The sequence below is a fragment of the Lindgomyces ingoldianus genome (assembly GCF_010093535.1).
Source record: "Lindgomyces ingoldianus strain ATCC 200398 unplaced genomic scaffold BDR25scaffold_2, whole genome shotgun sequence".
NCBI lineage: Eukaryota > Fungi > Ascomycota > Dothideomycetes > Pleosporales > Lindgomycetaceae > Lindgomyces > Lindgomyces ingoldianus.
Genome location: NW_022985163.1, coordinates 2027340 through 2038893, shown reverse-complemented (window position 1 = coordinate 2038893; position 11554 = coordinate 2027340).

The window sequence follows — 11554 nt, the reverse complement described above, 5'->3', positions numbered from 1 at the left end:
GTAGTTCCCTAAAGTAGGCTGCGTATTGTTAGACAGAGCTGTTGCCTTATTTAAGGGCGTTTATTCTATTAACTACTTTTTTTTCTTTATTAACTAGCTTATAGATTACAGTTAGGGCTGCTTTAAATAAGTTAATATTATTAAAGATTTTTTATGTTTCTAGTAGTAAGAGTTTACTATTAGTTTTATAGTTTATCTAATTATTAGCGTAAGGTTAGAACTAGATAGTAGGTAAACTTTTAAAGTGTAAGCCTATTTATAAGATTATTTCTTTGTCTGTTTTAAAGGCGCTTTTATTATATTATATGTAAAAGTAGCATCTAGTAAAGAAGAGTTTTAGATCTTTAGCAGAGCTATTAAATGCCTTAGGGGGGGCTAGGCGTAGGGTCTTTTTTAACTTAATACTAGTCTTTTTTTAAGTAATATTTCTAAGATTTGCTACTTCTCGCTAGAGGGCTTAGATTTAGTAAATGTTTAAAAGTCCTTATTATGCTTATAGCTAGAGGTGTTGTTTAAGCTATTTAAGCTTATTTTTAAGGTAAAGTATCTGCTAATTCTGTGCTTCCTTAGTTACTAAGAGGGTCTAGCTAGTGCTAGCAGCTAAAGCACCTGTCATGCTAATGTCTAAGGTGGTAGTGGCTATACTTTGTAGGGGGTAGTAATTACTGTTATAATTCTTACTCTAGCAAAATAGTGTTTTTAGAAGTACGTTAGCCTATAGTAGAGTGTAAGCAGAGGGGGTAGAACTTAGCTAGATTAGGTGTACAGTCTGTTAAGCAGAGTGTAGAGGAGACAGGATAAAGAGAAGGCAGGTTGTAGTTTGTCCTAGCAGCTAGTATAGGGAGCTAGCAAACCTAATCTATAGGGATAAGATTAGAGGTATATGTAGTGTAAGATATACAAGGCAGCAATGTCTTATTAAGAAAGGTTTTAATGCTTCTTAGTTTATTAAGTAGATAAGGCTAAATAATAAACTAAACAGTAATTACAACCTCTTAGCTATAGTTGTGATTAGAACTATATACATAGGTTTTGCATGCGTTTGCATGCGTTGCAGGTGTTGCATGCATTGCCTGCAACAACCTGCAGTGCCTGCACTTGCCTGCAAGGCTTTAGTCCCTATTAGACAGTGCATTCTGCGAGGCTTTTATCTAAAAGCTAGAGCTATTCCTTATCTGTCCTGTCACGTGATTTGTTTAGCACGGGGCTAAGCGTCTTCCATCCGACATCGTTCGGGCTGTGTGGGACAGCCTGTTGGGTTATTACGGTCTGACTGTTGGCCGTAACAAAGAGGTCTGTTAGCTAGGTAGAGTGTAACTTATACTGTAGGGGGTACCTAAAATTAGCTTTATAAAGGGTTTCTTTAGTTATAGCTAATTCTATAGTGTTAATTGTTAAATAGGCTCTGACAGCTAGCTGCTTATAGTATAAGCACTTAAGTAGTAAGAGTAAGAGTAGTGTACAGTGTGCACAGCGTACAAAGTAGGTAAGGTAAGGGCAACATGTTTTTAGTTCTATTACTCTTATCTTTCCTTTATATAAAAAAAAAGAGAATATTTAGATGTTTACGCATAGAGGTTTACATATAACGTACTTCATGGGCGAGTTGCTCACACACCTGAGTCGCTCACTTTTGCCAAGACCCTACCCCAACAAACTCTATTATGGCCCATAACAACCCGCTCTAGCACTATATAGTATAGTACAGCCTAGAATATTATTTAGATACTACTTCTGCTTCTTACTTACACATTTGCGCGTTATGCCTAGTCTAATTGCACTATCTGCAGCGCCTTTAGGATAGCTTACCTACTTTAGCTTACACCTGCTTCTTTGCCTTCTTCCTGTTACTGCGCGCTTTAAACTCCTTTAAAGCTGTTAAGCGCAGGCCTTTTTAAATTATTAAAGTCTTTTTTACCTTAATCTGCTTTCTTTTATGCAATTTATGTTACATAGCAGCCTTATTAGCTACTTAAAGCTTAGTAATTTCCTATTACGCTAACACTAGCTTATGTGTAATTATTGCTGCCCCTTTTAAAACCTTTTTAAACACCTTAACTATAGAAGTTAGTAAACTATTTATATGCTTCTAAATTTTTATCTTTATAAGCATTAATTATAACTTAAGTTTTAAAGTATTGCTTAGAGTTTACAACTACTAGAGCTTGTTATATATAAGTAGTAGTAGTAATAAAGTGTGTAACTTTACATTAAGGCCTATTATAACTTATTATAAGTTAAAAAAAACTAATCTAGCGCTTTAAAACTTTTCTTAGATATTACTAAAAGTAATTATAGTATTATAGGCTGCTTTAAAGCATAGTAAGAACTTTATTTTTATAATATAAGTAATTTAGTTGCGCATAAAGTTTTTAGCTTAGCGCTTATACACCTTTTTTAAAAGAGTAAAATAACCTATATTAAGTAGCTATAAAAAGTGTAATAAGTAAAAAGGCATGTAAATAGTAATAATTTTATTATCTTTATAGTATTACTAGAAATAAAGTAAGTTATAGCTTTTATAGCTATTAATAACTAGCAGATAGTAGCTGCTAACAGTACACTTCTTTATATGCACATTAAAGTGCTTTAACTAGTCTAGACTAAGCTAATTAGTAGTCTAGCTACGCTTAAAAATTATAATAACTTAATTCTAAAGTAGATTTTTTTTTTATACTAGTTTAAAAAGTAGTTACTACTCTAAAAAATAATAAAAAGTAAAATAGCCTACTTTTTAGCATTAATACCCTAGATAGCTGTTGTCTACTTCTAGTTACTTAGCTAGACTGCTTTTAGCTGTCCTTATCTCTCTAAGCCTATAATAACTGCTCTAGTAGATATCTAGCTTATTATAAACTCTATCTTATTAAAGTTATACATGTTATTATTCTAGATACTATACTTAGCTTTAATATTTTTTAAAAGGTTAAACTAGCTTTAAATTACTACAGGATTTTTATAAAAAGCTTTTTTATAGTTATACTTACGCTTAAACTTTACTTTAAGCTTTAAGTAACACTTAATAAATGTATTAAGCTAGTTTATGCTAATATAGCCTATATTACACTTAGCGCGTAAAGAATTAGCTATATTAGCTATAGCTACTAGCTAGAGGGGAAATCCTTGCGCATTTAGCTTAAGTATGTGCTAAATAATTACCTACTTTTTATTATTATCTAGCTTTTATAAGTTAGCTATATAATTAGCTTAGAAAGGTTGTCTAGTGTGTTAGTTGCTTATTATTTTTTAAAAGACTCTATAGATAGCTGCAGTGTGTTAGTTAAAAAGTGTTATATTTTATTTAAAAGCCTAAAGTGTAAGCTATATCTAACATTCTTTTAACATGTTTAAGTAGTGTTATTAGAAATACATTAGTGTAGGAAAAGTAGTGTAGTAGGGTCTTAGTAAAAGTAAGCAACTTAGGTGTGTAAGCAACTTGCCTATAAAGTATGTTAAGCATTATGTAATATAGATACATAATTTTACTTATGCATAATTACTTATATCTAGGCTATAACACTGCTACTGTGTATAAACACTAGCAACTTTTCTTTTTATCTAAAGAGTTACCTTTTGTACGTGTTACCTCTCTTCTATCTATGTAGGTCTATCTAATTATGTTCTACCTTTACTCTACTCTATTTATTAGGACTTGCCCCTAGTAATGCTGTGCGTTAGAATAAGCTAGTTGCGCTATGTAAATAGCTTTTCTTTTCTTTATCCTTTGCTTTCTAAGCCTTACTATACAATCCCCTAGCTCTTTTCTCTTTTTATACAGTGCTAGCAGTAATAGATTCTTATAATAAGAAAGATAAGTATAACGTACCTAACGGGTTGGCCGGCCACACAGGTTGGCCGGCCACTTTTGCCAAGCCCCCACTAAAACCACCCTATTCTAGCGCAAAACTGCCCACTTTAGCCCTATATAAAGTAATACAACACAAGATATTATTTAGAGTCTACTTCTACTACTTTCTTACATATACGCAAGTTATGCCTAGTCTAATTGCACTGCCTACATTACCTTTAACTTAGCTTACCTTCTTTAGCGCACACCTGTGTCTTTAGCTTCTTCCTATCACTACGCGCTCTAAACTTCTTTAGAGTAGTTAAACAAGCCCTATCTTTAACTATTAAAGTTCTTTTTGCCTAAATCTACTTTTTTTTATGCAATCTACATTGCGTGGTAGCCTTATTTACTGCTTAAAGCTCTGTAATCTCCTTTTACGCTAACACTAGCTTATGCGTAATAATTAATGCCCCCTTTAAGACTTTCTTAAAGGCCTCTACTATAGACGTTAGTAAGCTATATATATGCCTTTAAATTTTTACCTTTATAAGCATTAATTATAACTTAAATTTAAAAGTATTACTTAGGGTTTACAACTACTAGGGCTTGTTATTAATAAGTAGTAGTAGTAATAGAGTACGCAACTAGATGTTAAGAGCTATTTTAACCTATTTTAGGTTAAATAAGACTAAACTAGCGCCTTAAAACCCTCTTTAGATATTACTAAAAGTAATTACTATATTATAGGCGTGTATAAAGCATAGTAGGAACTTAAGTTTTATAATATAAGTAATCTAGTTACGCATAAGATCCTTAGCTTAGCGCTTATACACTTTTTTTAAAAGGGCAAAACAACCTATATTAAAAGGCTATAAAAGGTGCAATAAGTGTAAAAGCATATAAATAGTAATAATTTTGTTTTTCTTATAGTACTGCTAGAAATTAAGCAAGTTATAGCTTTTATAGCTATTAATAATAAAAAGCTAATAAGCGCTTATAACTCTTTTTTTTATATACTTATTAAAGTGCTTTAACTACTGCAGCCTAAGCTTATTTGTTGTCTAGCTGTTTTTAGAGACTATAATAACCTAGTTCTAAGGCAAATTCTTCTCTTTATACTAGGCAGAGAGGTAATAGCAGCCTTTAAAGATAATAAAAGGTAGAATAGCTTACTCTATTATATTAATGCTCTAGATAACTATTATTTACTCTCTATTACTTTACTATATTGCCTTTAGCTGTTCTTATCTTTTTAAAGCTGTAACAACTACTCTAGTTAATATCTAGCCTATTATAAAGCCTAACTTATTAAAGTTATACATGTCTTTATCTTAGATACTGTACTTAGCTTTTATGTTAGCTACTAGGTAAAACTAGCTCTAGATAACCTCTAGATTCTTATAAAGCGCTCTCTTATAATTATACTTATAATTAAACTTTATTATAAACTTAGGGCAGTGCTTAACCTACATACTAGGCTAGTTTAAGCTAACCTAGCCTAGATTGCGCTCCGCGCGTAAGGAATTAGCTATATTAGCTATAGCTGTAAGCCTAGGGAGAAATCTGTGTGTAATAAGCTTAAGTATATACTTAACAACTACCTTCTTTTTAAGCTTAGTTAGATTCTTTAATTTAGGCTAGCATTCTGCTTCTAAAGGCTGTCTAGCGCGTTAATTGCTTAGTGTTGTGTAAAAGACATTATAGATAGCTGCAGCGTGTTATAAGAAGAGTTTTAAGTCTTATTTAAAAGCTTAAAAAGTAAGCTATATCTAACATTCTTTAGAAGATTTAATCTAGTGTTGTTGTTAAGGCATTATGTAGATAGGTAGAGTGTAGTAGAGGCTTGGCAAAAGTGGCTGGCCAACCTGTGTGGCCGGCCAACCCGTTAGGTACGATATATAATATATAAAAAATAAAAAAAATAATAAATAGGCCTTATATAAAGGTGTTATTAGTCTAGTTAGTCTAAAGCATCTTTGCGCATAAGATCTAGCTAGTCTATAGATGCTTCTATCTAGACAGAGAGGCAGTTAGTTAGAACTAATAATTAAAGAGCCTAATTTCGTGATTTCTTTATATATGCATTTACTAAGTTGTTTTTACTATTAATTTACCTAATTTTAGTAATTTTTTTTATATAATTTATAAAGTAACATAATGTTAATTATAAGTTACTTTTTACTAGTAGTGCTTAGCTTAATAAGGTAATTATATAGAAACTTTAAATCTATATAAATTACTACTAGAATTAGTAGTAGTTTAAGTGTTTATATAATTTACTATAAAGGTATACTAAAAGTAATTATATTATTAAACTTTTTAACTATTTTATATAGTTTACTAGTAAAAACACTTCTAGTTACTCTTTTACACTTAGTAGAATTTTAGTGTATAATGTTACTTAGTATTTTAAAGTAGTTACTTTACTTTGTATAGTCTTTATTACTTAATATAATTAAAAATCTTAGGTATAAGCTAAAGTCTTTATTATTAGTAAATAATTTATTTATAAAAATAAACAGCTTTACACTATTAAGCTATAATAGTACAAAAGTAAGACTATGCTTACTATTATCTATCTACTATTAAATTTATGTGTTAAGTGTGTTAATATTATTATGTAAAAAGTTTATAGTTTATGCAGTAATAAATAGGTTAAATGCTGCCTTTAGTTAATATATAAATGTAATATATGCTTTTTTTATATGTTACTTAACATATTATTATATAGCATCTTTATCTTTTAGGTTAATTATATAAAAGTAGCTTACTTATCTGTTCTAAGTAAAAACTACTATGTTATATGTAAGTTTAATTCTTTTACTATTAAACTTAATAAGCTGCTTTTTTACTAGAATAGTCTTACTTTTTATATAAAACTTTACTTTTTATAGTTTTTTTTTTCTTTTTACATAAAATTTTTTTTATAATGCTTAAAGTGTTATTTATTTATAAGCTAGTAATACTAAAAGTGTGCTTTTTTTTATTAGTAATTAAAAGGTAGAGGTTGTATAAAAAGATGTGCATGTGTAGCTTTTTTTTTATAGTAGTTATAGTATGTCTTAAACTAATATAGTCCTAATTTAGCAGCTCTATATAAGAGTTGTACAACCTAAAGTATTATATTTAGTAGAAAGCTCTAGCGCATCTTCTTTAATAGCTTTATGTACATTGTGCGCATAAGCTTATTTATTAATTAAATATATGCTTATGTAATATTACACAGTTTAAAATATATTCTATATATAGCTTTTAAGCTTACTTTTATAGCTAGAAGTAGTTTCTAGCTTATCCTCTAGATAGTTAGTAACTAGGTAAAAATCTTTTCTTTTTTTTTATCTAAGTAGCTAGTAAATACTAGGTAGAATTTTTTATATAGTTAAGTTATTTTACCTTTTACTTTTTATATAAAGTAAAAGTTAAAAATCTAACTTTTATACCTTATTAAGTTATAACGTACTTCATAGGCGAGTTGCTTACACACCTAAGTTACTTACTTTTGCTAAGACCCTACTATACTACTCTTCTTACACTAATGTATTCTTAATAACACTACTTAAACATGTTAAAAGAATATTAGATGTAGCTTACGCTTTAGGCTTTTAAATAAGACATAACACTTTCTAACTAACGCGCTATAGCTATTTATAAGGTTTTTTAAAAAAAATAATAAGCAACTAATACACTAGATAACCTTTCTAAGCTAATTATATAGCTAACTTATAAAAGCTAGATAATAATAAAAAGTAGGTAATTATTTAGCACATACTTAAGCTAGATGCATAAGGATTTCCCCTCTAGCTAGCAGCTGTAGCTAATATAGCTAATTCTTTACACGCTAAGCATAATATAGGCTATATTAGCATAAACTAGCTTAATATATTTATTAAGTGTTACTTAAAGCTTAAAGTAAAGTTTAAGTGTAAGTATAACTATAAAAAAGCTTTTTATAAAAATCCTATAGTAATTTAAAGCTAGTTTAACTTTATAAAAAATATTAAAGCTAAGTATAGCATCTAGAATAATAACATGTACAACTTTAACAAGATAAGGTTTATAATAGGCTAGATATCTACTAGAGCAGTTATTATAAGTTTAAAGAGATAAGGACAGCTAAAAGCAGTTTAGCTAAGTAACTAGGAGTAGACAACAGCTATCTAGGGCATTAATGCTAAAGGGTAGGCTATTTTACTCTTTATTATTTTTTAAGGTAGTAACTACCTTTTAAACTAGTATAAAGAAGAAAATTTACTTTAGAATTAAGTTATTGCAATCTCTAAGCGCAGCTAGACTACTAATTAGCTTAGTTTAGACTAGTTAAAGCACTTTAATGTGCATATAAAAAAGTATACTATTAGCAGCTACTATTTGCTAGTTATTAATAGCTATAAGAGCTATAACTTACTTTATTTTTAGTAATACTATAAAAATAATAAGATTATTACTATTTATATGCTTTTTTACTTATTACACTTTTTATAGCTACTTAATATAAGTTATTTTACTTTTTTAAAGAAAGCATATAAGCGCTAAGCTAAAAACCTTATATATAACTAAATTACTTATATTATAAAAATAAAGTTCCTACTATGCTTTAAAGTAGCCTATAATACTATAATTACTTTTAGTAATATTTAAAAAGAGTTCTAAAGCGCTAGATTAGTTCCTTTTAACTTATAATAAGTTATAATAGGCTTTAATGTAAAGTTACGCACTCTATTACTACTACTACTTATATATAATAAGCTCTAGCAGTTGTAAACTCTAAGTAATACTTTAAAACTTAAGTTGTAATTAATGCTTATAAAAATAAAAATTTAAAAGTATATAAATAGTTTACTAACTTCTATAGTTAAAGTGTTTAAAAAGGTTTTAAAAAAGGCAGTAATAATTACACATAAGCTAGTGTTAGTATAACAGGAAATTACTAAGCTTTAAGCAGCTAATAAAGCTGCTATGTAACATAAATTGCATAAAAAAAAGCAAATTAAGGCAGAAAAAACTTTAATAATTTAGAAAGGCCTGCACCTAATAGCTCTAAAGGAGTTTAAAGCGCGCAGTAATAGGACAAAGGCAAAAAAGCAGGTGCAAGCTAAAGTAGGTAAGCTATTCTAAAGGCGCTGCAGATAGTGCAATTAGACTAGGCATAACACGCAAATGTATAAGCAAGAAGCAGAAGTAGTATCTAAATAATATTCTAGGCTGTACTGTACTATATAGTGCTAGAGCGGGTTGTTATGGGCTATAATAGAGTTTGTTAGGGTGGGGTCTTGGCAAAAGTAAGCGATTCAGGTGTGTGAGCAACTCGCCTATGAAGTACGTTATAGTATAACCTTAAAAGTGCTATTAGTAATTAGAGTGTTTATCTCTATGTAGTCTAATTTCTTAAATAGTTTTCTAAGTATAGTAATTACATTGTCTATATAAAGCTTAATAGATAAAGCCTAATTATTCTTTTTTTTTAGGTTAGAAATACCTAGTCTAGACTTTATATAGGTTTTCTTTACCTTTTACTTTTTCTAGTATCTATATCTTCTCTTTGCACTAGTGCGGCATTGCTATTCTAAGAGGCTTAGTCTATAGTAGGCTCTAGTTTTACCTTTATAACATTTTTATAAAGCTATTTTTTTTCTTCTTTTTTAAAGAATCTTTTTATAACTAATTAATGCTTATAAAGATAAAAATTTAGAAGTATATAAATAGTTTACTAACTTTTATAGTTAAGGTGTTTAAAAAGGTCTTAAAAAAGGCAGTAATAATTATGTATAAGCTAGTGTTAGTGTAATAGAAAATTACTAAGCTTTAAGTAGCTAATAAGGCTACTATGTAATATAAATTATATAAAAAAAAGTAAATTAAGGCAGAAAAAACTTTAATAATTTAGAAAGGCCTGCGCTTAATAGCTTTAAAGGAGTTTAAAGCGCGCAGTAACAGGAAGAAGGCAAAGAAGCAGGTGCAAGCTAAAGTAAGTAAGCTATTCTAAAGGCGCTGTAGACAGTGTAATTAGACTAGGGATAACACGCAAATGTGTAAGCAAGAAGTAGAAGTAGTATCTAAATAATATTCTAGGCTGTACTGTACTATATAGTGCTAGAGCGGGTTGTTATGGGCCATAATAGAGTTTGTTAGGGTGGGGTCTTGGCAAAAGTGAGCGACTCAGGTGTGTGAGCAACTCGCCCATGAAGTACGTTATTAGAAATACATTAGTGTAAAAAGAGTAGTTGAGTAGGGTCTTAGTAAAAGTAAGTAACTTAGGTGTGTAAGCAACTTGCTTGTAGTGTATGTTAAAAGGCTAAGAGTATCTAGCTTTTTTTTATAAGTGTATTAAAAGTTAATTAGTAGATGCATTATTAATTAAAGTGAAAGGTGTTAAAATTTTATTAGAGTAGACTAATTGCTTGTGTGGCCCGCTCGCTTGTAAAATATATTACCTATAGTTTACTAGTTAACTAGGTTACACAGCTTTGCTCTAGGATTTACTTTGTTAAAGCTAGGGGTGTGTGTTGCACGTGTCTCACACAATACTATACCTATGCACTGTGCTATTTACTTATTAGAACTAGCTCCTTTCTTGTACATTATATATGTTTGCTGTAGGCACCCATGGCTCACACGATAGTCGCATGTGTCGTCACCATGGTCGCATGCATCTCACCATGGTCTCATGTTGCCAAGACTTACCCACTTATTTCGCATATATATTGACTCCTACGAGCACTTCTCTAGCAATCAATGCAGTTCAGTTCGTCATGCCTCTGGTGCTCCTCCTAGCTTCACAATATAGTCACCCTAGAACTCTCTTAAGATTCCTAGACCTTACAATACACTTGTTTACTTCACCTAGTTTAGATCTTAATACCTTGTTAACTTGCCTACCCCATGACTCCTGCTTAGCTCGTGCAAGACTTAGAACTCTATAGAAATAGCATAGCATCATTCCTAGTTTCAACCCAGGTACCGGCGCCCAACATCGTCCGATACATCTGAAGTCTCAAGAATCTTTAGCCACGGAAACTACCATAGACCGTTGTATCTGCCCTGTTGCTCTCGACATTTGTGGCGAACATAGAGAGACTCGACGGTAAAGCCGGAACGACAAAAGGCGAACCCCTCTGTGCACACATTGTTACCGCATACGCAAGACTCGTCTTCCCTAGAAGTCTTCTCATTGTCCATTGACGGGATATGATGTGTACTTGTGCGTCACGATATCCTCGCCCAACCCCATCTTAATTATGCTCTCACGCTCTACGCTTTCGTCTGCGTTCGATCATGAGATTTCATCTGGATGAGTGTGCGTTGGGCTGCTCCTTCTCCGCTTCGTGCTCTGAATTCCCTCAAATGTGTATGCCCTCTGGACATCTTAGCTAATCTACATGCCACCCCCTGTTCATGTTTGATTCTTCATTGTTTCGCTAGTGTTCTATTCTCCTGTTGAGTACGAAAGATTACCATTAAACTATCCACCGGCTTAGCATGTTTTTCTCGAAGTAACCTGACAACCTTGGGATGTCTGTCACAAGTAACATTGGTTCATGTGCCCCCGCGTCCGGGTGAATGTGGGTCCTTGACTCACACTATGTTTCTATTAGGACTAACGTCCCTTGTTGAGACTAGCGCTATTCTACCCACTATATAGTCACCTCGGATCTCTCTCTCGCTCCTTAGACCTACACCTTCCCTCAATCGACTTATTTTTGGCTCTCATATGCCTCTTCTATCATGCGTCAGCTCCATAACTAACCGTGCGATAATGTCGCTGCA